Here is a 26059-nt window from a genome sequence, read left to right on the forward strand (position 1 = left end):
ACATTTTTAATGTCTCCTGGCTATTTGGGATCAGTAGGACCTGATAAGTATAAAAAAAACAGACACTGTCTATAAACAGGAAGTAGTATTGATGAGAAGAAATGATGTCCTCATTTGGGGACGATGGGATTATCTTAGTGGTCACAAGTGTGTAAAGTATAAAACTGATAGGAATGTAATTTTGTCTGTAGGAACAGTCTGTCGCACCTAATTGGTCCCAATGTCCTCAAACGAGACGATAATAAAAGCTTGTTACTGTTGCTAAAATTGGTCATATTCTTTGCCACGTCAACCAACAAACATTCTCTATGATAAATTAACAAGTTTCAGCCATTGAATGTGATCAGGTTTTGGACCTTGTCCACTTTTGTGTCAGGATCGGCTGGAGACTGACTTGGCAGAGATGGCCGCCATCTTGTTTTTACATGGATGAGTGTATTGTGCCTTTGCTGCCATTAGATGGCACAAAAAAGTGTCCACGTACGAGGACAACAGGTCTGAGTTAAGCAGAATGAAGTATAAGGTGCGGCAAACCCAGAATGTGATGTGAGGTTAAATTTCAGAAGTCTGACACATGAAATAACACATTAATCTCAAGCCAGGGAATGGGAGGTCATTCAATACTTCTCTATGTATTGGGTTTGGAATAAGGAGCAATATATTATCATGACACATGCAGCACTCCGGCCTGTGGGACCCCAAACAACGAGAACTAAAAGCACATTTCAAACAGAACACAAGGGTTAATAAACCCCTTATCCGTCACTAAAACTCCACCATCATCCCTTGCAAAGTAGCGTCTTGTTTTCCACACTTTAACCTGAGGAAATGCACTTCTCTCCCTCTCCACTCATCCTCATCACCCTCTCTCTTTATCCCCCCCACCATTCACCCGCGCCCTCCCCTCTCTGGTCAGTGAGTTACTCTCTCTATCGCTCTCACTTCCCGAATTAACCACTCAAGAAGTCACCACCGACTCAATCAATAGCTCATACATAAACCCTGCTATAATCGCTCCCCCAGCCTGTCTGTCTGCCCCCTCCCTCTCCTCTCGCTCCCCTCCCCTCTCCTCACCCTTTACCCCCTTCTTCATTCAGCTTCTAACTGACACTCCTCCCGTGTCCCACTGTTTGTCTTTTTTTTAAGTCTTCATCCTGTCCTCTAATTATTTCTCTCCTCTCATATACGAGCCTCTGTCATAAACACAAAGGGGGGTGATTAAGATACTTAAGATACACTCTGCTTGTGCTTCAAAGAGCCTGACCTCGTGTAAATTTGACCTAATTACACAAAGGGAAATGTCTCTTCTCTAAAAGTTGTCCCTGACCTCAACCAAAATAGCACATACTAAACTTGTAAAATGGCTCCGCAGCTCTCCAGGCGAGGTCACATTTATTTTGCACTTATCTTTTTGTACAATACCGTAAAAGATTTTGTGCTTTTTTGGGGAATTCTAAGACTTTCCTTTTGCTTTTATTTCATTTACATTAACCTTAAAATGAATCATATGAACAAACGACTTAAGAGTACAATGATTCACAGAGGCAACATTTTAAATTGGGGCCACCTTGAATCCCTCTCTCAAAATCCAAATGCATAAAGATGCATAAATGAAAAATAATCACATCCCATCTGGACTTGTTGTGAATCTTGTGCTGAATACTTAGTCTGAAATGTGACCTGATGCTACTCTGGGAGTGTTTTTAACTCCTCTGGTTTCACTAACCCGACTAGCTTCCTTTAGGGACTCTGTATTTGTGTAGCATCCCTCCAAAATTTATTACAGGATCACTGTAATTCTTTTAAGTGCGAGGGCACCATCGGCCCATCATGTTAGCGTGTCCAGCCAGAATGGGCCCAGTATTGCGTTATAGCAAAGACAAGGAGACATCAATATTGCATTATCTCATGTTTAACTGTGAGACACAGATAGTTGTTTTGGGGGCCTTAAAGATATTGTATTACCAAAGGAGATACAGGCAGACATCAACACACACACAAACGCAAGAGGAGAGAGAGGGAGAGAGAGAGACGGAGAGGGAGAGAGACAGAGAGAGAAAAAAAGGGAATAACACACAGAGAATTTTAAAATTATAAGGCCTCTACACACCCTCTGCTCGTACCCCTTCTCTCTCTATCTCGCTCTCCTCTTCTCTGCCTCTCTCTGCCTCTCTCCAAAGTCTTTGATTCGTCCGTATGGTTTGATCTGCGAGAGAGCGAGTTTTGTAAACACATTTTTCACGATCATATAGCCACGGGCAAGGGGAGCGTGAGGCGCGGAGGAAGAAGAAGAAGGAGAGGGAGAGAGGCTGAGAGAAAGAGAGGGAGAGAGAGAGAGAGAGTGTGTGTGTGTGTCTATGTGTGTGTGTGTCAGTGTGTGTGTGTGTGTGAGGGACGTTTAATGAGCGTGCAAGATGGAAAGACAGACTGACAGAAAATGCAAGGATGGAGCCTCAAATATGACTTACTGCTATACTGCACACAGCAACAAAGACGCACACACACACACACACACACTCTCTCTCACACACACACACACACACACACAAACCAGGGAGCCCAGACTGATGGTTTTGGCACAAGTAAAGCATCACAGGGGTTGACGAAATGTGAAGCAACAAGGAGAAAAAGCAAGTTATTCAGTTTTCCTCATCATGCAGAGGGGGGTGACACTCCAGCACTGTATTTCCCGATATGACACTTCCTGACTGGTGCAACCAGAGTCTCACACACACACACACACACACACACACACACACACACACACACATAGTGATGCATCTCGTTTGGGATGATGAACACAGAGAAAAGAGTCTGAAAAACAGATTATGGGGCGAGCCAATAAAACGCAGAGCACAGACGGTAAACACACCGTGGTGTAAAGCTGAACTAATAAAAGTGCGAGACTCTCATTCCTTACATTTCTTTTTTTCTCTCACTTGGTTGAAACACTTTCTTTTTTTTCATCTGGCAGCTGCTAATCCGGTTAGGTTCGATTGGCTCCGGTAATGGCGCTAACGCGTCGCCTCTATACCGAGTCCTCTCCACGGGACACGGCGGAAAGGAGGCGACTCCGGCTCGGCGTGAGCAGCAGACAGACACCGCCGATGGTAATAATGACGGAGGGAGAAGATGAAGAAGGGAAATGTGTGGCTCAATTTGTCCCTTGAAACTTTCAAACTTGTATTCATATTTGCAAAATAATAGAGGCAATTTGGGCTTCCTTCTTTGGAGAGAATAGCTTCAAAAAAATAAATACATTTTTTGCAACATCCCTGGACTCGTGCATGAATTAAAACTGGTGCAGCGTTGCATATGGAGGCCTTCGGGCTAATACTATGCATGCATTATTACCCCACAATAATACTAATAATACTAATAATTAAAACACCTTTAACAGTGATAATGGTAATAATTTGCATGCATATGGAGCCAGAGCCGAGCACATCCTCTAACTTTCTGATGAATTGGCTCCTTGGACTTTTGGCAAAGCACGGGCTGGGGTTAGATACAGGCCATCACATTTAAAGTGCTTTTCCACTTCGAGATTTGTTTGTTTTCCTAAAAGACGGGGAAACACTCCTCAACAAATTCTGCACAAATCCCCCGCGTCCGTCGTTAAAAAATGATTTTCTTTTCATTTTTCCTTTCCTTCCATTCTTTCTTTTTTTTTTTTTTTTACTTAGCCTACTGCTTTTTAGAAAGAAGAATAGCTGCGAGCAATAAAGTCGGTTGTCAGAATATGTGTGTGGTTGTGTGTGTGTGTGCGTGTGTGTGCAGTGCAGTGTGTAGTGTAGCGTTTCCTCTTCCTCTCTCTTTCTTCTCTCAGTCTTTTCTGTCCGGGGAATTGTTCTCAACGTCCACAAACACATTGCAAATACCCGCCGGCCCAGCTGCATCGATTTCTAATTAGACGCCAGGATAATCGTTGGAGAGAGATGAAAAAAAGGAGAGAGTGATAGCGAGAGCGAGTAAATAAATATATAAACAAATTAGAGCCCAGATTAATTGAATGAATATGAGCATTAAAAAAGAAACAAAGGTGATCTTGGCGGATAAACCTTGCGTGGACTGAACGGGAAATAAGGCTTATATACGCATAGGAGGGGACCATACATGCAGGGAAATAAGGGGCGCATGAGTGGGGAATTAAGGCCTGCTTTTTATTTTGCAGCCACTCATTTATGTGCATGTGGATCTGATTATTAATTCCAACATTTACGCACAAAAAGTTCCCATAAATTGAGAGATACGTGCAAGAAAACAGGGATGTTGTGCAAGAAATGAAAGCAAATAGTAATTCAATCAGAAAAGTGGGACCAAAATAATGTGTGCATGTATAACACAACATGCACTGATAATTGCTGCACGCATGTTCTGCAGACCTGCACCCGAAACTGTGACAGCAATCAACCTTGAACTAAAGCCACAGCTGGATTATCCAACTTCTCTCCTGTTCAGTCAAATTTCCACCCAGCCTCTCCTCCTCCCTCCATCCCTCCCTCCACCCTCTTTCTGTCTCCTGACAGAGTGTGACAGGGGGTTAGCCGGGGAGCTCAGGTAGCTCGTTTACTTTAATTAACGTTTCATCATCCTCGGAGCGGGACCGCGCGCCGTATATACTCTTTCATGCTGCTCCGTCTCTCATCCCTGTTCTCCATCCATTCATCATCGGCCCTCCCCTCTCTCTCTCTCTCTCTCTCTCTCCCTTTCTCTGTCTCTCTCCATCTCTTCTCTTTCTCTCTCCTCCCCACCTTCGGGCTCAACTCTCATCTTTTTCTCCAACAACTCGCCATATCGCCCCCTGCTCTCTGTCTCATGTCCACTCAGGCATATACAGGATAATAATTCAAACACTTTCCTTCCTTACTTCCCTCCTCTGCCTCTTCCTCCTCCTCCTCCTCCCTTCCTTTTTTAAACTTTGCTACTTCTTCACCTCAACTCCTACTCTCCCCTCCCTGTTATTAACCACATAATTAAAGGTCGGTTTAATCATCATTTTTATGATTTTTTAACACAAATAAGCTCTTAAACAAACTCAAATGCATGCTCAGACTATTAATATGGAATATCATAATAATTCCTAGGATTATACAGGCCTGTAGGTGGGTCGGGATGGACACATTATGGCTGTTAAGGGAGGAGGAGACGAGAGAAGGAAGCTTATTGAGCGGTATTGATCGCCTCTGATCATATAATGGAAAATAAACCTCTAGTTGGTGATCATCATCAGGCAACCAACTGCGATAGATAAAATCAATTTCAGGTCTCTTTCAGGAGGCTCTGAGAGCCAATTAGGGAGCTAACGTTTCTATAAGAGCATTATTTATGCTTAATACAGTTATGTTTGTAGAAGCAAACAAAATTATAAGTGGTTTTTAAACTGCGTGTAAATGTTTTGTTTGCTCTTGTGTGTAGGAGGAGGGATCCAGGGAGATGGGCTGCAGCAAGTAATGAGGCTGAAGGTAAGAGACTGGAAACTCCGCACACTTTGCGCAGTTTTGTGCGTAATAAACAAGGAGTTTTTTTCCCCATATTAAGTTCTGCTAATTTGTCCGCATGTTTTGCTCCCAGTTAAAGGGCGGTAATACTTCTTTAACACATTTTACGTGCGCAAATTGCCATCTGAGGTACAGTGTTATTATTAATAACTGATAATTCAATTTGTTTCCAAGTTAACTGATACAAAACAAAGAAAACTCTCCTCACTCATCACTCACGTGTCTTTCTTTCTTTTAGAAAGCTTTTTTGGAGATGAAAAAGAAAAGTGAAAAGATGACGTGATGAATTAGTATCTTTGAACATATTTTGAAATGAGCAACGATGCATATTTAGAGTAAAGTTTTCGTGTTTGGTTGAAGGCTCCTCTCATTAAATAATTTCTCTGTGTCTTTCAATAATTGGCCCTCACTCACATTTGAACTTTGAAACATTTTCTTGAGAGTTAAATTCATTTCAAGATTTGCATTTCTACATAAATCATTTTTAAGTTTTGGACAATTGAGTTCATGAGGCCTGCAAAGGTTCATTATGCTAACTGCAGTTATGCAATTACAATCGTAATAGAATTAAAGCCTAAGAGGAAATCCTTTAGTCTAGATGTGTTTGTATTGATTATGATGGACATTACAATAATCCTTTAATATTGATTTTAGGTTATAATAGAATAACAGCCATTCAGGGGAGTCTGCTGATACACAGAGGGAGTCTATGTTGTAAAAAAAATCCAAAGATAAAAAGTTGGAGGACGGTCAAATCACATAAACATGTCTTATATTTTGCTAACTTGTTAATAAAAAAAGAATGATGAAAATGAATCAATAAAACCAGCAGTAAAAACTTGAGACCATCACAAACCAATAGTACTAAATCCCCTTGGAGTCGTCTTTGGAGCTGGAGTTTGATGAAGCGGTGGAAATGGCAGGTGTTATATGAGGCAAGAATGAGATAAGAGAAAGAAGTAAAGTAAATGCAGTTAGACTCATATGGTTCAGTGTGGTCTGGGCGTGACTCGAACACGGCCTGGGACTCAGCACGGAGCATTTTGATAGTTTAAACAGTTTAAAACACTTACAGTGGTAACCGGATTTGTAGCCTTGTGGGGTTAAGAACTTGATGAAATCCACCGTGCCCACTGGGACTACAGAGGTGAGTGCTCACATACAAATTGCCATTGATAAAGAGAGAAGGGGAAGCCTCAACATCACCAACCTTAAACCCCATCCCTCTCACACGGGCTCAGACATCCTACCCACAGTGCACTGCAGCTGGCACCATCTGGGACCCCGGGGGAGGTGAGATCGACATTATTGCATACAAATTTTGCAGTTGTTTTTAAATGGAGCCTCTGACTGCTGGGGATCAACCCACCACAATGTATGCAATCAATACTGTGTGACATGTGGGGAAAATTCAGTTTTGTTGAAGTGCAAACGTACCAAGTGTTGACCTTTGAGAGTGCAGTGAGAGTGCTGCTGCTCAAAGGTGCCATCAATAATGGAGGACAAACTACAACAAGTATGTCTATAGGCCTGTTTGCCCGAATTTCTACAGTTGATTAATGGGTGTCAAACAGCAGACCCTCAGAAAACATTAAATGCCTTTTAATAGAACAAATAATCATGGTGACGTCAGGATAGGTAATTAGAATTTAATATAAACCACAAATTAAGTATGAATGAGTGACTTAAATAATATTTGAAATAAGAGGATAAAGTCATACAGAGTGCTGCAAGGATTATGTTTTTTTGAAGTCCAACCCAGAAGTTAGCATCACCCTGGTTCCCCTCAACAATAACATTGAATTATTGCAGAAAATAAACTCTGTGTTTATGATACTTATACGTTTTGTTCAGCAAGATAATCTTTACAAATTATTTTATGATTTTTGAAGCCTAAATATAATCACCAGAAATAAAAAGCTAACATTAGGCTATAAACAAACTACACTACGGTTGCATGACTTCAATGTTGCCATCACAACCAGGCTGTAAAGTCGTGTTCGGCATGATGACGTTCTGCAGTCTCAATTAGCCACTCTTTAGCAACCGCCTTTTTTAAGACATGTAAAAGCTTCAAAATTCACATGTGGGGTATTTACTGACAAATTTTATGTCGTAGAACAAAATGTTAAAGTCTCTTAAGCTTGTGGTAAGACCTGATTTAAGGCATCTAACCGATAAACCAAGTGGGAACCTCTGTGGCTGAAAAATGAAGCCAATGTGGAAGCGCTGAAAACTGTAGTTCCTCGAATGGCCACTTGAGGCTGGCATCAAAATCGAGTCAATGCCCATAGACCTACATGTTAAAATGCCCAACTTTACAACAGAAATAATCATGTTTACAGCCTGGTACAAAAACGGTTTTGGTCTCTAAAGCTAATTCAAATGTTCATAACAACTGTACGAGGGTGAATTTTTTTATATAACTCCATTGTTTGCATTTTAGTAACGCTTAAAGTTATGCGTATTTAAGGGTGGGGCCACTTGAGCGACAGGCTGTTTGCGAGGCGTAGCTACAGTCTCTGAGTCAGATCCACCCCTCGCTTATCCACAGCTCCACCCTCTTGTCCAAATACGGTCACTTCTGGCTTCAGACAACCAAGATGCCGACAGCTGAAATGCCCAACACAAGGCTTCAGAATGGCAGTCCACAAACCAATGAATAACTCACTGTAGCTACGTGAATTATTTTACACTGCCTATGATTTTATGTCATAGAACAAAACATGAAAATATCTTAAGTTTGTGTAACTACAAACATTATCTAAGGCACTGAACCAAGTACCCATTAAAAAAAACACTCAAAAAGGAACCAGATGTGCAATCATGCTAACTCGGTTACACGTTTCAAGACACATTCCTGCAGCACTCTATGAAGTCCTGTTAGCGGTTACTGGTATGAAGATTGGACAAAGGCGCCAAAAGTGCAGGTAGACAGGATCTAAAATCACGGCACCAAGTGAGCTAGACTTGTTGAACATTGGATTTTTACAAAGCAGCGAGCACAGTGCAAGCATCATGTTTGTCTGCAGTTATGTAAATGTCCCATAACAGCATAGCCAAATATCTAGGGTAGAGCTGCATGGATGAAACGGCCAATGTGTACGCAGATATTTGTTCATATATATGAACAAACAAAACATAAGATAGTCAGAGGCAGATAAGATGAGTACCTGCCTTCAGGGATCATTCTCATGGATCCAAGCCCTCTGCATTCTTACCATAAACCTAACCACAACAGCTACCTAAACTCATATGTCCAACTTGAACCTACAAATCACGATTCCTCATAGCTTCTTGTTGTTTATATCTAAACATAATCATTTTTTAATCTCACCTCTAGTCATGAGATTTGATGCGGCTATCGTGGCGATTCTACCTATGGGATGCTAAATTTTATATTAGAGTGCATACGCTTGCAAAAGGCCCACGTAACGTAACATTTAGATCTTTGTTTGTGAACTTATTCCACCACTGTGGGATGAATTAGATAAGAACTTGCACACTCTACGTGGTTGTTGTTGTTGTAGACGGATGAGAGTATACAGAGAAACCTTGGCTATCACCTGGCCGATGAAACCTCCTGTTACATCCCTCAAGGGTGTATATTATTACTTTTCCAGCATCCTTCCCTTTAGTCCATAATCATTAGTGTTTCCATATGATCTAATAATATAATGTGGGGGTGTCCAGGTGGCTTAAGGGTTTAAGACACCGACTACATAAACTCAGTGTCCCTTTTGTTGCATGTCACCACTCCCCTCTCTCCCCTCATGGTCTGACATCTCTCTATTATAGCTGTCCAATAAAAGCAAACATGCCAGATAAAAATGAATTAAGGGGGTGTAGGTAGACATGCTCCTCAGTGAGATGTGAAAAAAAAGAAAAACTACTGGTAAACTTCTTTTCAAAGCTAATTTTATAAATCAGATTAAATTGACTGTATTTAAGCCATTTTTATGAATTACTCAAGTCTTTTGAAACTTTCTTAAATAAACAAACAACAAATTTATAATAGATAACTTGATAAAATGATGTATAAGGGTAAAGAACCAAGTAAAAATCAATCACTAACTTAACACTGAATTTAAAAACAGTCTTGTTTCTTTTACTGTAGATCGTGTTATCGCCTTGTTTTCAGTAAGTTTGATATGCCTTACTGGTTGACTGGGTTACTCGGACCTTTGGGTCATGAGACATATTCAGCACATTGATAAACAGAAACTTTGAAGTCCAGAAAAATATTTCAGACACAAACAAGATACGGCAAACTCAGAGTTCAACAAGCACATATTCTAGATGAATAGATATAAAGTTTTAAATGATATACTGTCGAATAACTCTTCTGTTATGACTGTTATGATGATTTCTATGTATTTTTAATATCCATCTCTGTCTACACACACACACACCCACACCCACACCCACACACACGCACACACGCAGATCAGCATGTTCCCAGTCACATACACACAGACACACACAAAAAATTCAATCTCTCCATCTTTCTGTGTTTCCATCTCCCACTCTCTCTTATACAGACACACACACACACACAAACAAATGTAAATACACACACTTGTACACACACACACACACACACACACACACACACACTCAGCGCCCGCCTGCCCCGGCCCCCGTCGGCCCTCTCGCCTGTGTGCGCGTGTCAAATCGAATCTCCACCTCGGTGCGTAGTACACCTGCTGTGCCGGCATATAATGCGCTGCATACAGTGAGTGCACGATGACGGATTACTGAATTAGACCAATAATGACAAGTGACACTTCTGTTACCGCTCCCTGAGCCACTGCAGAGAGACGGGGAGAGGTGTAAATAAAGAACAGACACAGCGACGGAGAGACGGAGAGAGAAAGAGGGAGAAGGAAAAAAAAACAATAAATCAGAGACAAAGGAAGTCATGGAGACGGATTGGGAATTTTCAGCTTGTTCTGTAAAAATAAATAAGTTCTGTTTCATTCAAGTGCAACTTCTACGTCCCGTATCCTTTTTTCTTTTCCACTCTCTGTTTCCACGGTGACACTCAGTTGTCACGGACTCATGATGGCAGTTCAAAATAGATCTGTATAACAGTCACCAGCGTAAACCACAACCTTTTTCTTTCTCTTAATACAAATGTCAGAACGAAGTCCCACCTGGACTCAGACTGGCCCTGAAACTTACATGTGGTCAAGGCATCAGCTAAGGTAACATGTAGGCAACATTGCACCAACCTTGCATGTTTGGCAAGACAGAACTGTTTGGAGAAGTTTTGGCATGTTTTCATAATGAATATACATGAAATGTAGAGCAGGGTAATTTGCGAATGTCCACCAGTCATAGACCGGGGCGGTGTATCTGCAGGATGTCTGGCCCCCCCATGGACCCAGGTCTCCGCAGGCCTGTGCTCAGGATACTAAACCATGCCAAATGAGGAAGAGGAGGTGCAATCCTCCCTGGGACCACATGAATAAATCAGCCTACCACCCGGTGCTTCTGTATCAGGGCAAAGACTGACTGGAGGAGTGTGCATACAGAGAGATGTACACAAACATATGCATTCATACATGCAATCATGCAGAGGAGAAACTGAAAAACAGCGACTGTGTAGGTGCGATAGGTGCGAAACACCAGTGGCTGTCTGCTTGCTTTTTGGGGTTAGACGCAGACTTTATGATATGAACATCAATGAGAATATTTGTGTTGGCACTCTGTCAATGATGTCAATTTAACTGCCAGGCTCATCATCCTGTCTGTATTGTATCATAATGGGGGAATCAGTGGGGAATATACGCCTGCCAAGTCCTCAGGCCGCTGTGCCACAGTCGTGTTTGGCTTGCGAGCCAACGCTCAAAGGTGCGGACGACTTCCAAAACTTACACCTTCTGTATAGCTCTGAACAAAAGAGGAACAAAGCTGAAGAAGGCTGCTGTGGAGAAGTAGTGAGCACTTAACTGGGACAAACACACACACACGCCGTAGAGAGGGGGAGTGGAGGCACAATTGGAGTTGGAAACAGAGAGCACAAGAGCGAGAAGGCAATAGGGGGAGCACAGAGGAAGGAAGACAGAAAGAAATATTGACAAAGCCTAGATATACACATAAGTCACCCGACACGACCCGCCTGCTCCCTGTATTTTATAGAGCTGCTCTGCGCTGGCGGAACAGCGTGACAGGCCAGTTCCTTCAACGGAAAATATGGTCCCTCTCTACCCTCCCGCCTCTCGCTCCGCTATCACTCCTGTTTTCTGTCTATCCCACCTGATATCATTCTGTCACCTCTGCGCCGGGCTCTTTTTTCCATCATCCCCCCCTATTTCTTTCCTCCCCGTTCTCGTGCTTTTATTGGTGCTCTACAATCCCGCCCGTCATGTTTCACTCCTCTCTTTCTATCCATCTTCATGTCGCTCTCTTAATCCCCTCTCATTTGCTCTCCTCGGCCCTCATCCCTCCCGTTTCTCTTCCTGCTCTCCTGGAGCCGTTTCCGCGCGCTGTCCCATTTCCACCTACTCCTCTCCGTTTCCCTCATTCTTCCTGATTCATTTCCTCTCCGCTATCCCCCCCATTTGTGCCACGCACATCACCATCCCTCTCCACCCTAAGCTCTCCTATCTCCATCTTACACCTTTCCAACTATATTTCCTCTGACCTCCATGGTTTCCCTGTAGTTCCTCAGTCACTGTGTCTCTCTATCAGATCTGTAAACTTTATCCATCCACTTCTTTAAACTGAATACCCGAGCTTGGCATTTTCACTTTTGCCCTTCTCTTTTTTCCTGCAGCTTCTTTCTTTTGTCTCTCCCCTCTGTGAAATTAAGCATATGCATTCACCACATTTTCCACGATGTTGCTGTTTACACTGTTGTCTTATCCTCCAGCTCTTTCTCCCTCCTTTCTTCTCTTTTCTTCTTCTTTCTCTTCTCTCCCTCTGCATTCCAGCCGGCCCTCCCTCTCTCATCCGCAGCCTGAGCACAGAGCCCCATGTGTCGGAATCAATTAGGGCTGAGAGCCGTCGCGGCCGCTCTTTCACGGAGGTAAATATTAAACTGCACCAAGCACCGAGGAGGAAGAGAGGGAGAGAGAGGAGGGGAGAGAGGGAGCCCTCCGTCCCTAATCCACCGCATCGATCAGGCGGGGATGAGGGTAATATATTATTTTGACAAGATACGATTCTCCGACGCGCACCGCTATCCCCGGCGATCGATTTCTTTTTTCTCTCCTTTTTTCTTCCCTTTTCTCCCCCTCAGCGAGTGGGACAGAGTTTGTGTGTTACTGTGTGAGTGTCAGAGATAGGGTGTGCGTGTATGTGTGTGTGTGCGTTGTTGTCGGCCTCCTTGGCGTGTGCATGTGCACTGGAGTGTGGATGGGTGACAATAGGAACAGCATTAGGAAATGTGGGGAAGAGATGAGGATGGTGCTGCTAGTAGGTCTGTGCTTTTACAAACAAGCTCCTGTCTAAACAGCTAAATCACACGCTCGCCCAAAGATGGATCGTTGAGGGAGAGAATCTGAGAATCGTATTTTGTGTTTATTTTCTGGGGGTATATGCACGGCGAGGCACACAAGGAAGGATGTCAGGGTTACAGTTAGTCAAATCGGCAGAGCTGACCTATTGTAAAGTTAAGTGTCCTCCCCCGCACAGTCCCCTCTGCTCTTGTGCCTCCTCTCTATGTCGCTTTGTAAACTGTGTCTAAATGCTAAATTCACAGATCAATTTTTTTTATTCAACCTCTCCCCCCCATCAACGTGCTCCCTCTGCACCCCCCCTGCCTCTGTCCTCCTCGAACAGCTTCACATCTTGTTGTCCTCCAGTGATGGAGAGTGTCCTAACAGCCTTATGTCTCTCTCTCTGTGTGTGTGAATGGGTGGTGGTCTGCATGTCTGAGTGTTTGTGTGCAACTTATTCTCACAGCAGGAAATAGAAATAACACAAAAAGCTGAAGTTCTCACATCACATCCTATGGATAATGATAGATCTAGCTGTAGCAGTGCTGAATTCGAAAACTACAAATTACTTTGACAGCTTGTGTGATATTTTTGTCGTAACAATAAGTGAGTTTGTAATGTTAAACTCAGTGAGGATCAACACCTAACTCTAAAGCTCCACACAGCTTCTAGTCCCTTTTAGCAACCCAATCGGCAGAATAAATGTTGGCATTGTACGTTTATGCTAACCACGGATATGTAACATTTGTACATTGCTACAGATAAATTGAAACTTTATGTTTCTTTACATTTCAGCAACACTGTGTTTAATGTTATGTTTAGGCACAAAAACCACCTGGTTATTGTCAGGAAATGATCATGCTGTTTTGGCTTCAAACACCCAGTTTTAGTGCCACAATCACGGCAGGAAATGCTGCAAATTCTCGCTAAAAAAGAACCAGTTTTATTGTTTATTGGTCTTCTACGGTGCTCTGCTGCTGTCTGCAGCTTGGCAGCTGTTTTGCCTTGGTATCATGCCTTCCACCATCCACCTCCCAATGACAAAGTCAGCTCACATACATGTAATCACAACTACGTCACTTTATAAACGTTGACGTACGAATCAGTGGCTTGAAGTAATGTACAATCTCAACAATTTCTTCTGGCAGCTGGACTGCTTGCAGCTCATGTTTTTGTTTCTCCGACCCAGAGACAGACTGCATGGTTGAGTCTCTCAGCTCTCATGGACAACTAAACAAAATCATAAGCAACCATCTCATACACCTGCATAATGTGAATGTATGCTACCTGGCTAGCATGAAACTGCATAAAAAAATCAAAGTAAACCAGTGGCTAGAGCAAAACACCAAGACTTCTAGCTGGATAAATAGCTACATATTTGTATCAGGTGATGGTGGAGACCAAAATGGAGCAAAAAGGCCTGTGAATATTGGCAAGAAACATAATTCCACAGCAGCTCTGTCTCCTAGAAATTACATTAATGCACCATCATTTTGAAACTGCAATTACATTCAGAGAAAAATGTAATGAGGAAATGTGGATTAACGAATCTGGCAAGGCACCAAAATTTTGATACTGAATTATCAGCAAAAACGTAATTCAGTTGCAAGCAAATGTCCACTGACAACATATTTTAGTAGTTTTACACCAAAACAGGCAATCTAGCAATACAGTCTCCTCTTGTCGTGACTACAGCACTATTTTTAATTACCTTTTTTTTATTAATATTTATCTTTTTCTAACCTTAACCAAAGTACTTTGTTGTCTCAATCTAAGACGGGAATCTGGATGCGAACCCGAAGTTCTAGTGTCAAGATCCTGCACTTTCTATGCCCACCATCCTCCCCAACTACCTCCATCTGAAACCTATACGGTGCATGAATGTAGCATTTCGCTACCTGAAAGTAAAAGCTCTGAACATAATACAGACAGCGATTACATTGCCACAACAACGTAATTAAGAAAGCAGTTTAGTAACATACAAACATTTTTCTAGGAGGCAGGGTTGTCCCATTGTGATGCTCCTGCTTCTCTGTGTGTGCTGGATGTGTAAGTAGGCAAATGTTTGCTAACAGGTTAGCTATAAGTACTTGGCAAGCTATAGCTAAGTATATCCAACCCTATCACCAGAAAAACAATGTTGATACTGGAGGATTCTCCAAAACCTCGGCATACGTCAAATACTGTCTTAAGAAGGACTACTTTCTACAATATCTGCGCAAGGCAGCTACAGTTTGACTCAGTTTAGTAAAAGATTGTGCTGAGGGGTAATAAATAAGTTAACATGAATTAATGGTGAAGGGATGCAAACGTGCTGAACATTAGCAGAGCAGCAGCAGGAGCTTCAGTGTCACAAAGGATGCGTTCAGATGCAGTACAGACTGTAGGTTAGCTGCATTTTGGCAGGGCTCAAAGCCAAACACACAACATACATTCACGCATGTAATATGGAAGAAAATAAACTATTAGTGTAAAAATCCACTTTGGGTTGTGGGTATTTGGATATAGCGTGTATCAAAATGGTGGTTTCATGGCCTGTGTAGGTAGCTGTATTGATTAAAGGAGAAGCGTATTTGTTCCGTTAGAAAGACGGTTGTTTGGGATTGTTTTCTTAGTGCAACTTAAAGTTTTGTTTTCTTAGATTAAGATTATTATGTTCAAGGTAAGCAGCCAAAGTCAATGCAGCCCAAATGAGATCAGGCTTATGCATGAACATGTGTGATTGCTACATGCAGACATGATGACCCCGGCAGACAGCAGAAATACAACCCACAGGACACTGGGTGACGCAATACAGAACTATCAAGGTTATACAGTCCCTGTGAGTGGATCAAGAGTGTGCGCATTTATATAAAGAATTTCGACATGCATGTGTGTGTCTGCACTCCGTAAGTATGTATGTGTTTTTTTTGCGGATGACATACTTCAGTTCCAACCTGTCCTTTTGAGTGTTGTGGTGATACAAACAAGTCATGTCTTCATGCACACACACCCACCCTGGCACCCAACCGGTTTCCTCTCTCAGAAAGCTCAGTCCAACCAAGCACGACATCACCCGCTGGTGTCTCCTCCAGCTCGCTCCACTCTCTCTTACTCCTTGTCTCCCACTTTCTCTGTTTCTGCCTGCCGCGCGACTTAGTTTTCCTCTTTCTTTCTGTCCGCTCTTGCTTTTATTGTGCCATTTTCTGCCACTTTGGTCCAAGAAAGGGAGGCCGTAATGCAATCTCTCCCCCTCTCTGTCCCCTGCTGTGAGGGAGAGAAGCTTGGCCTGTGTGCTGGGCCGGGGAGAAGGGGGAGAGACGGGGTCAAGGTGAGCTCTAATACACTATTGATCCGCCCCAATTGAAAACCTGATGGAAATTTTACCCCCCTCCCCTCCTTTCCTCCTCATCCTTCCCCCGCACCCCTCTCTCACTCTCTCGCGCTCNTTTCAGTGTCTATCGCCGTTCACTAGAGTCTTCCTCTTTTTCAGTGTCTATCGCCGTTCACTCCAATCTGTTTTCTCTCCCAGCTGAATGTCTCTTTCAACCACTGACCACTTTCTCTCCCTTGCTATCTATCTCCGTGCTGGGCAGCACTCTGCCTCCATGTCTTTTAAACCGTGCCTCTAATCATTTCCTCCCCTCTCTTCTCCTCCTTTTGGTCTCGCCATCTCCCCTTTTTTTAAAGCCTGCTCCTCTCTTTTTCTTTTAAATCCCTTGCTACCCCACCCCTCCCTGCTGTTTCTGTCTCTCTCACTCATTTTCCCTTATCCCCCTCTCTGAGTGTGCATCAGATGGTCCATTTCTCTCTAACCCAGTGCATATTGATCCCTATGGCAGTAGCATGCAGGGTGAGGGCTGTGAAGACCACAGCTACAGTGTATTAAACGCCACAAACGCTTTGGACGTGGGGCCTGAGACACGCCTCCCCGGCAGGGCCCTGTCAATAGCTGCTCCCTCCTGTCAACAGCAGCCAAATGGCCTCTCAATCTGGGACTTGTGATGGGCTACAGATTGGTACACAGAAACTGCAATGGATGCGCCACAGAAAAATAGACAGAATCTTGATGGGAGAAGAGCTGGAATAAAAAAAGAAATAAAATACGGAGATGTGTATAAGGTAATTTTCCCTATAATGGTGAGCTGCCTTTAAAAAACACATGTATTCAGCACTGATGTAAGTGAATGAAATCATGTAAAATGATTTCCATTCAGATGCCTAAAATGTCGCACCACAAAATCTATGACCTCAGCTTTCAATTTGGCCCATTCTTTGCCTTAACAGGCTTCATAATAACACACTCTTGTCCTGCAGTTATGTGGAACAGCAATTATGGACGCAGTCGAGTGTGCTGTATACTGTTCAGGCACATCAAACAAAAGAGGCACAAACACTGGGAAGGCCTGAACAATAGACATGGCAGCAACAGAAGTAAACCTTTTACAGCTACCCATTACTTTCCCACTTAACAAGACAGACCACAGCCCTCTCCCTCTCTCTGACTCTATGCAGAGTTGGCTGCTATCACCGCACTGCTCGAGTGGGAGATAAATGGAGTGAGTGTGTGTATGTGTGCGTTTGATTTATGTACTGTTGTGTACGTGTCAGACGGCCGAGCTATCAGGACCACCATCTCCCAATAGACATAGAAATGCTACAGCAGTGGAGGGACCCCTCTGTCGACCCCGGGACCTCTGATACACATCTGGAAACAACAGAGCACACCGAGCGGGGATTGGAGGGGTTTGTTGGAGGAGGAAGAGGAGGAGGAGGTGGAGGAAGAGGAGGAGGAGGAGTTCCTTCATTGCTTCTGTGCTTTTTTTTCATTTTCATTCAAAGAAGATTCACTTTGTCCCTCACTCTCCATCTCTCCATCTCCTCTCTGCCCTTCTCCGTCTCGTGCTGACGGGAGGGAAACGGCCTCTGTGCTTTCACCTTACACTCAACTTTACAACTTCTGACCGCTCTCGGAGGAATAATCTCACAGGTAGCAGCGCTCCAACATGCAGACTGGAGGTCCTGGTTGGTTGCTTTCACATTAAGCTTCTGTCAGCGGTGTCAGGAGTTACTTCTGTATGATCCTGATCTCACGGGAAATGTCTCTTATTCAAAGGATACCAGTGTGTAAGAAAAACCACGACCAAAACCCTATGTACTACCTTTGTTTTAATTTCACCTCTCACCCTAAACTCCTTTTGACCTTCAACAGTTTCACATGTAGGTTGATCTATTTTTAAGTCATGTATTGTGCACGTAGTAAAATATCAGAACTGTGAGAGATAACTGCATCTCCCAGTCGCCATGTTTTCTCTATACATTACATTGCCTCTAATTTGTCCACTAACCGGCATTCAGAGTTCAGACACCTGTTTTATTTTCCCACTTTTCTCTTTCAATCACTCTTTTCTTCTCTCCCTCGCTGTCTCCTCTCTTTCTCCCCCCTCTCTTCACCCTCTCCATCTATTTCTTTCTCTCTAGGAAGGAATCAGTCTCACCTTAATTGCTCTTAAATCGGATTAATGACTGACCGGGGACAACTTGACTTAATCTCTCTTCTAGTAAATCTCTTCCTCTCCCCTCTTCTCGTACATCACTCTTAAACATTTTATCCTCTCTCGCTCCCTTTATCTCTTGTCCTCCCTTTCTCTGTCCTCGGCCCTTTCTCCCCGCTCACTCCCCTCTTCCTCCATTTCATCTCCCTCCCTTCTTTCTCCTCCCTCCGTCTCTCCATTACTCTCCCCACGAGTCAATCATTCTTTCATCTTTTTTGGCCGCACTCTGTCATGCTTCAGCTCTGCTCGTCATCCGGGTCCCTTCATCATTTTCCCCCTCTTCTTCTCGCGCTCTTTCGACAACTTTCTATCATCCCTTAACTTCATCATCCTGAGATTTTGCCAAAACCTCTTTGACTTGGCTGTCACTCTGTCTCTCCATTCTCCACTTTGTCTCCCTCTCTCCCTCTCACACTCTGTTTTACTCTCCCTACAAGGTTGGCCAGTCGCAGGGTGTTGTGTATGTGTTAGCGCACGTCGATGTGGTCCTGTCATTGCCTCCTAAGTGCTTTGGCAATACTAGGGATCTGCTGTCATGCCAGTGCAACTAATCTCAATCGAATTACACTGAACTTGTATTGAGATGGAGATAAAGGACATGAGTGTCTGTCTGTGTGATTGCTCAAGCAGCTCTGTGAAAAAAAAAAAGGAAAAAAGATGCTCACACACACATTCAGGGAGTCACTTTTGGTGGCAATGACACCATTTTGATAATTAGCCTAAATTAGATTCATACCAATAAGACAAGAAGAAATAAAAAAGTGCATTACAGTTTAATATAAAACAGCTGCAGCCATGTCATACCGAGGTGATCCTTGTTAAGGGTATAAGGGCAAAGAAATTGTGCCACCTTCCAAACCCCTGCAGTTCAAGAAACTGAGGGAAAAAAGAGGCCAGCCTTGTGGACAAAAGCTCATTTTCCTCTTGGTTGCACACTGCTGCAGGCAGGCTAACATGCCACAGGAGAATTCAACCACTCATACCTTTGTTTTCCTCAGGTTTTTCTCAACTTTACACACAGCAGCAGCGCCATAACAGGGAGCGAACCACGATTTCTATGTCAACCCACAAGGCATGTGCATGGCTTGTCCAGCCCGAGGCACATTCGGTGATCTGAGAGCCACAAAGTCGTCCCCTCTTTTTTTTTTGATTGTGACAGAAAAAAGGAGAATCTGTCATTTCCAAACGCAGGCACATTTGTTCACCTTCCAGTTTTGCTTTGAGCCACTTCCACGTCTCCCTCTTTCTTTCTCCAATTTCTCTCCCAGTCGCCAACTCCTTCAAAGCCCCCACCCCTTCCACCTCCCAACCTCTTTGCATGCCCATCTGCTTCACAGCGCTCCTGTATCTGTCCTCTCTCGCTCGTTCTCTCTCTCACACACAGCAGTCAGGATTAAGCATTTATCTCGGTGGTCCTCCTTTCGGCCCTAAACGCCCGTGAGGATGATAAGAGTCGCTGGGATTTGTCAAATTGTGCGCCATTGATTAACTGACCTTTCACGCCTGCAAGTCTCTCAGCCACTCCACTAACTGCCGACAGGCTAGATAGAGAGATAGATGGATACATCTGGCTGTTATTATTGTGTACAAGTTTGTAGTTACCAGGTGTGGCAGCGAGAGACGACAGGGGTATGAGGGCCACGGGAGAGAGTGTGGGGGGAGTCGAGGGAGAGGGAGGGGAGGGGGAAGCAGGACAGAGGCTTGGAGATGGTGGGAAAGATACCGAGGAGTCCTTCAATTGCCCTATAGGCCTGTGTGTAACAGGTAGAAGTGTGTCTACGACCAAACAGTAATGCACGTTGAATAATGAATAATAAAACACAAATTTTAAGACACGCCAAGAGGCTAATATCAGAAAGGAAGAATTAGTGAGGGAGCAGAGGAGCTGGAGGAAGTGTTCATACATTGGCTGGCTGGAGGAGCATCTTGCATGTGATGGCCAAGGGCGACTGCATGGCGCATTTGACACCTTTGATTATTCACAGACAGGTCTATGCTGCTATACCGCTAACACATTTTTAAAGAGGAAGAGGAAAGAGGTATTTCAAAAAAATAAAAATAAATAAATAAGAAACTATGAATCCAAAGCTGATCAAAGTATCTGACCAAGAAAATCTTGTTAAAAAAAACTGATGTAACAATCAGAATATCTTTGGTTAATTTGCAGTGAGAGTTCCTGGATAACATTTGTGGACAGAGAGCATAGAAGATTTCATAGAGTGCAGTGATACATCTTTAAATTAAAATAAAAGAGTATAAATTACTGTTCTACTTGTGTCACAGTGTCATCTCCACACTGACACAGTGCAATTTTAAATCAGCATTAAATGACTCCTCCCACATAAAAACATCCTGACCTCAAGTGACATCAGGTCCCCATGTTGTCAACATAGGGTGCATTTTGTGTAATTAATGAGCGTGGTTTTAAAAGTCAAATGAAGGTAAGTGTAAAGCAGCCGAGGAGAGCAAAGGGAGACTGAGATATTGGCAGGTGGAGGAGGAAATCCACCCACCTGGACCTCCGCGTCGCCCCGCCTCAGAGATGCACCTGAGGCCGAAGCCCGATCACCGTCTCTCGGACTCGGACTGGAGTTTGTCCGCCGCTGCCCGTCGTGTGTTCCGACCCGGGATGGAGGGAGGAGGCGAGAGGGGGGAAAGTGCCGCTATCGCACTGCACGAAGGCGTCACTGGGAAAAAAACAACACATAGTAAATTAAATTAAAGACACAGAAATACAAGTGCACGGACAAGTTTTTAATTCAAATCAGAAATTAAACTCTTATAGAGTAAATAAATTTGGGGAGCGGTGACGCTGGGGTGCAGCTGACTGGAGCCGATCCTGGGGCTTGTGTTGTGCTGTTTTCCCGCAGGACCACTGCTGCCACATGGACCACAGATCAATCACCTTATTTACTCTTTACTGTCATAGGCTACAGTAACGGAGACAACGAGAGGGAGCAAGAGATGCCAAGATGAGAAAAATCACTATAATAACCCTATAATGACTTTTGCACACTTAATGACTTTATCGCACTTGATGGTGCTCATTTCTCCACAATATCCCAACAACCCGCCCTTTAAAGTGATTTATAATTTTGCTGTATTTACACAGAAGCCCTCTGATATGTATATATGAGGTTATAGCTCTTTTTACGCACGGGCTGTATCCGGGTTTATCGGCACACAGAGCGGATACAGAGGCCCTGAACGCAGCTCAGCGAGAGGCTCTGCTGTCTCGTTATCGATATATGAGAAGCTTGCTGGAAAGGATATTGACCGCACTAACTAGCCGCACTTTGATCATACGAAATTGCTTTCCAGATGACAACACATTAAGGATGAGAGCATTTTTAAAAAATCAAAACCCGCCTCTCGCGCCAGTCAGAAGTTTCTCTTCCGAATGAGATGGAGATGAGGAGAGGTGAAAGCCCCCATAAGTCGACTGCCTTGATGAATAAAAGAAAGCCAATACTCTATTTCCAAAAAGAGGAAAGTGTGGGGAAAGAAATCGGAGAAAAGAAAAATATATTACACCCAAAGTCATATATCCTCAGTAAAGAATCACGAACACAACCCCGAAAACTGAAGTTTGTTTCACAGCTTGTGTCGGACTTAAAAACTCAGGTATCACCTAAAAAAATACGAATTTAATAACAGATAATAATTCTAATAATCATCTTTAAAAAACAGAGTAAAATAATAGATACACGAATTGTAAAAAATGAAAGCAATATTTCTATTTTTGTGTTATGGAAGTTACGGCGAGTGGTTAAAATGAAATACGGACAGAACAGCTGTAAATGAATTTAAAAATTTCCTAAAAACAAAATTAAATCGATTAATCAGAGCTGATAATATTATTATATTATGGTAAGAATATAATAGCAGGGTTTTAAATTATGTGGAAAAGGTGCACAAGTTCACAGCAGGGTGCTTTGAGAAATTAACAGGTGCAAATTATTCGTTAGATAATAATATTATTAATAATAAAAATAATAAAAATAGAATAGGCCTATTAATTTGAAACGAAAATTAATTTTATCCTACTTTTTATAGGAGAGCTGGTCCACATAATTCAATCTATAATAATAATAATAATTATTATTATTATCATTATTATTATTATTATTATTATTATTATTATAACTGTAAATAACTGGAGCAGAGAGCAGCAATCAGAGGTGCTTATAATAAATGCCTGCACAGTGTGTGGTAAATAGCAGCCGTGTTAAAGCGCACTTATTATAACAAATGTAATTGGACGGGTTAACGAGTTCAAAGCCAGTCGTGCAGAGGTGAAGGATGAAGGAGGGGAGGGTGAGTGACGTGGGGAGAAATTTCCCCAAATGCCATTTAATGTCGGAAATATTTCCACCGAGTATTGACAGCGGAGAGACGGATGAGACGGCCGGCGAGAAGCGGCACAAAAAAACTAGGGGAAATAATCCAATTAAAAACGGCCTGAGCTGCTGGACGAGGCTGCAGGAGAGAGGAGAGGCTCAACACGTTGGCCTGAAACTTCACACACACAGGAAACACACCGGAGGAGCTGTTGCAGGCCAACAGGCTGAAGCACTGTGAGGCTGGCTGATAAGTTAAAAAAAAGGCAGAAGAGTTTTAATAATGCCGGGAAAAAGCTGCAAAACATAAAAATAATTCACTATAATTCAGCAGTTTTATTTATTCCCTGTACTTATCTAAAAATAATTACATCCAGAATCAATAGAAGACATATTATTTTTTATATCATCGTTATTATAGGTTTTAGTAAATATATTTGCAGTAAATAAAACAAATTAACTTAAAGCTTTCTCCACTTGTTTTTCTGTCACACGCGCACTCCACGCACACACACGCAGCCAAACTTTGTTGAGGCAGCTTGTGCAAAGTTAGATGTGAATAATTGACGGCAGAAAAACAACATTGGCGGGGTTAGGGTGGATCCATTGATCGATCTCTTAATCTGCAATAGTTACATGCATGTATTGATTTACAAACACTGTTTATCTGGAAATATACTGGCACAAATAATTGATGGAGTACACCCACGGCGCACATAAATATGCATCAAAGTTGTAAGGGGGTAAACACCTAAAAAGAAAAAAAAATCTGAGGAGAGAGAGACCAGCGAATCCACATAAAGATTATTCCAAATATTTTGGCTCGGCGCTGTATCGATGCGCCCACTTCTGAAACTAACTCCCATGCGAGTCTGAGAACACACATACAAATCATCGGCTCCACTCGTGTTGGAGTAAACTTCGGCTTTTTCCTTTGGTGAACACATTGACGGATGGTCACACAGAGTCCAAGAGTTGGAGCATATGTGCTTTTTTTTTTAGAGTGAGGGAAATATTTTGTGCAGAAGTGGGAATAATATAAACTTAAAAAATATAAAAATGTTGGTGTATATGGCTGCAAAATCATTTGAAAACTCTTCAAGGCAGCAGGAGGCTGAACTTGAAATTGATCCAAATTGATTTAAGTCCAAAAACTAAAACAATTGATTAATCATTAATTAATACAAAAAATGCAAAATATTAGCACTTGCAATTACATCCAAAATGTGAGGGCAAAGCAGGAGCAGCACAAAACACACACTCACACACACACACTCAAAATAAATGAACCTGAGCCCAAACATGACACACACTTTCTAACATATTTATAAAGGTAAATTAAATGGGGTCACACACACACACTCACGCTCTCTCTCTCTCTCTCTCTCTCTCACACACACACACACACACATAGAGGGAGGGAGGAGATGCACGGGCTGAGGTCTCGTGCAGCTCGCTGTGTGTGAGTGGCTGTTTAATTGACTGATTGATACGGCGGTGTGGAGGTGAGGGCTGGACGCCTTAACAAATAGAGACACTTAAAGGCTAATCCGGGCCAACGCCGACAGCTGAACGCATCAAAGTGCTGCCGGGTAGCCGAGTCTTTCACACCTGCACATGCACACCAAAACCAGGGTATATATTCCCTCTCTCCTGCTGTGCGTGTGTGTGTGCTTGCAGAAGATTTAAACTTGCACAAAGTTTACAAAAAGAGAGTTAAAATAAAATCCAAGCATCTAAATAATAGCAAAAAGACGCTGCGTAAATTACGCACGGTTCAACTTTTTGGTCACACAGCAATCCTTAAATAGATAAACACAGAAAACACTAGCAATAGCAGAAATATTAAAATACACAATAATATCGCCGGCACAAATCCATCACTCTCACCATGGCGCACAACTTTTTTCCACAAGACATTAATTCCCCAAAATAAAATAAAATAAAATCCACAATAAAATGTACAAATGCAAAACATACCTCCGCTTTTTATTTTCAGGAAGTGCTGTTAAAGCTCTCACCGGCTGAAGTGCGACCAGTCTATCCACACGCATTCACTCTGACGGCGCAGCGAGCCAGCGACCGGAGAGGCAGCACTACTACCAACCTGAACCCGAGGAGGAGAGCAGAGGGAGGGAGGGGAGACGAGGAGGAGGAGGAGGGAGGAGGGAGGAAAGAAGAGGAGGTGTGCATCTCTCTCTCTTTCTCTCTCTCCCTCTGTGTGTGTGTGTGTGTGTGTGTGCGCGCGCGTGTGTAAGTAGTTAATTAGTAAATCCCCATTCGCTGTGCCTCGGGTCGGTTTGTTTTCCCCGGTCGACAAGCCGAGAGGAAAGAGAATTTGAAGTAGGATTCGACCCGTTTCCGCTCCTGTGTCTCATATATGAGGTTTGTGTGTGTGAGAGAGAGGGTGTGTGTAATGGTGTGTGTGTGTGTTTTCTCTTTTAGGGCTCTCTTTGCCACCACCAAGAGGAGCCTGTCTGCCTCTGTCTCACCTCCAAGCCACCGAGGAGTCACCAAGATGCTGACCCCCAAATGTTGCTCAACTTGATTCAGGGAGCAATTCTCCAAAGAGGCAAAGGAAGTGGTGGCATGGAGAAGTTACTGGTGCCACTGCAACTGGGATTCAAGTCTGAAACTATAGAGGACCATTGCCACTTCCTCTCTGTAAGTGGAGTAAAATGCAACCTGGCCACAGAGATATTTTCCTCCTCTTCTTCTATGAATATAAAGGAAACCTAAAACGCCACTCACCAAAGGTCGAGCTTCACCTGTCAGTCTGGCTTCAGCAGAAGAAGAAACTCACTGTTGTCAACATTTTCCCTGCAGCAAAATCCACAATACGATGAAACACATTATCTGTCTTCAACTCAATAGCATCACTTCTATCAATCGTCTGAAAAAATGAACTCACACACAAACACACCTGCGCACGCACACACACACACACACACGCACACACACACACACAGAGCGAGAGTAGAGGAGAGCATGCCCTGGCTCCCGTGCCAGTAAATCGACTCTGCCCTTAACAAACTTTAATTATTTAATTGATCCCCAATCAGCAACTTAATAATCAATTAGGTAAACCTATGGAGCTCACTTGAGCGCAGAGAGCCGGAGTCTATGACAAGGGAATCACAAGAGGAGAGGAGAGGTGAGGGGATCGAAGGATGAGGGAGAAAAGGGGGACTGGAGCTGGAAGGAAGAGCGGGATGCTGCGGTGTCTGCTGGGTGTCTAG

General features: G+C 43.1%; 1 protein-coding gene across 5 annotated transcripts in view; it reads right to left on the reverse strand.

The window, feature by feature from the left end:
* Positions 1-26059, reverse strand: part of erfl1 (Ets2 repressor factor like 1) — a 58162-nt gene that overhangs the window by 21871 nt on the left and 10232 nt on the right. For 4 of the 5 annotated variants that reach the window (XM_050047116.1, XM_050047115.1, XM_050047113.1 and 1 more), the window contains exons 1-2: positions 24801-24903; positions 20994-21167 (exon numbers count right to left, since the gene is read on the reverse strand). The gene's annotated coding sequence lies outside the window, so the exon portion shown is untranslated. Of the gene's footprint in view, positions 1-20993; positions 21168-24800; positions 24904-26059 lie in introns of those variants that run through there. The other variant, XM_050047112.1, reaches the window with a different exon arrangement.

Source organism: Epinephelus moara, chromosome 6 (assembly GCF_006386435.1).
Source record: "Epinephelus moara isolate mb chromosome 6, YSFRI_EMoa_1.0, whole genome shotgun sequence".
NCBI classification, from domain to species: domain Eukaryota; kingdom Metazoa; phylum Chordata; class Actinopteri; order Perciformes; family Serranidae; genus Epinephelus; species Epinephelus moara.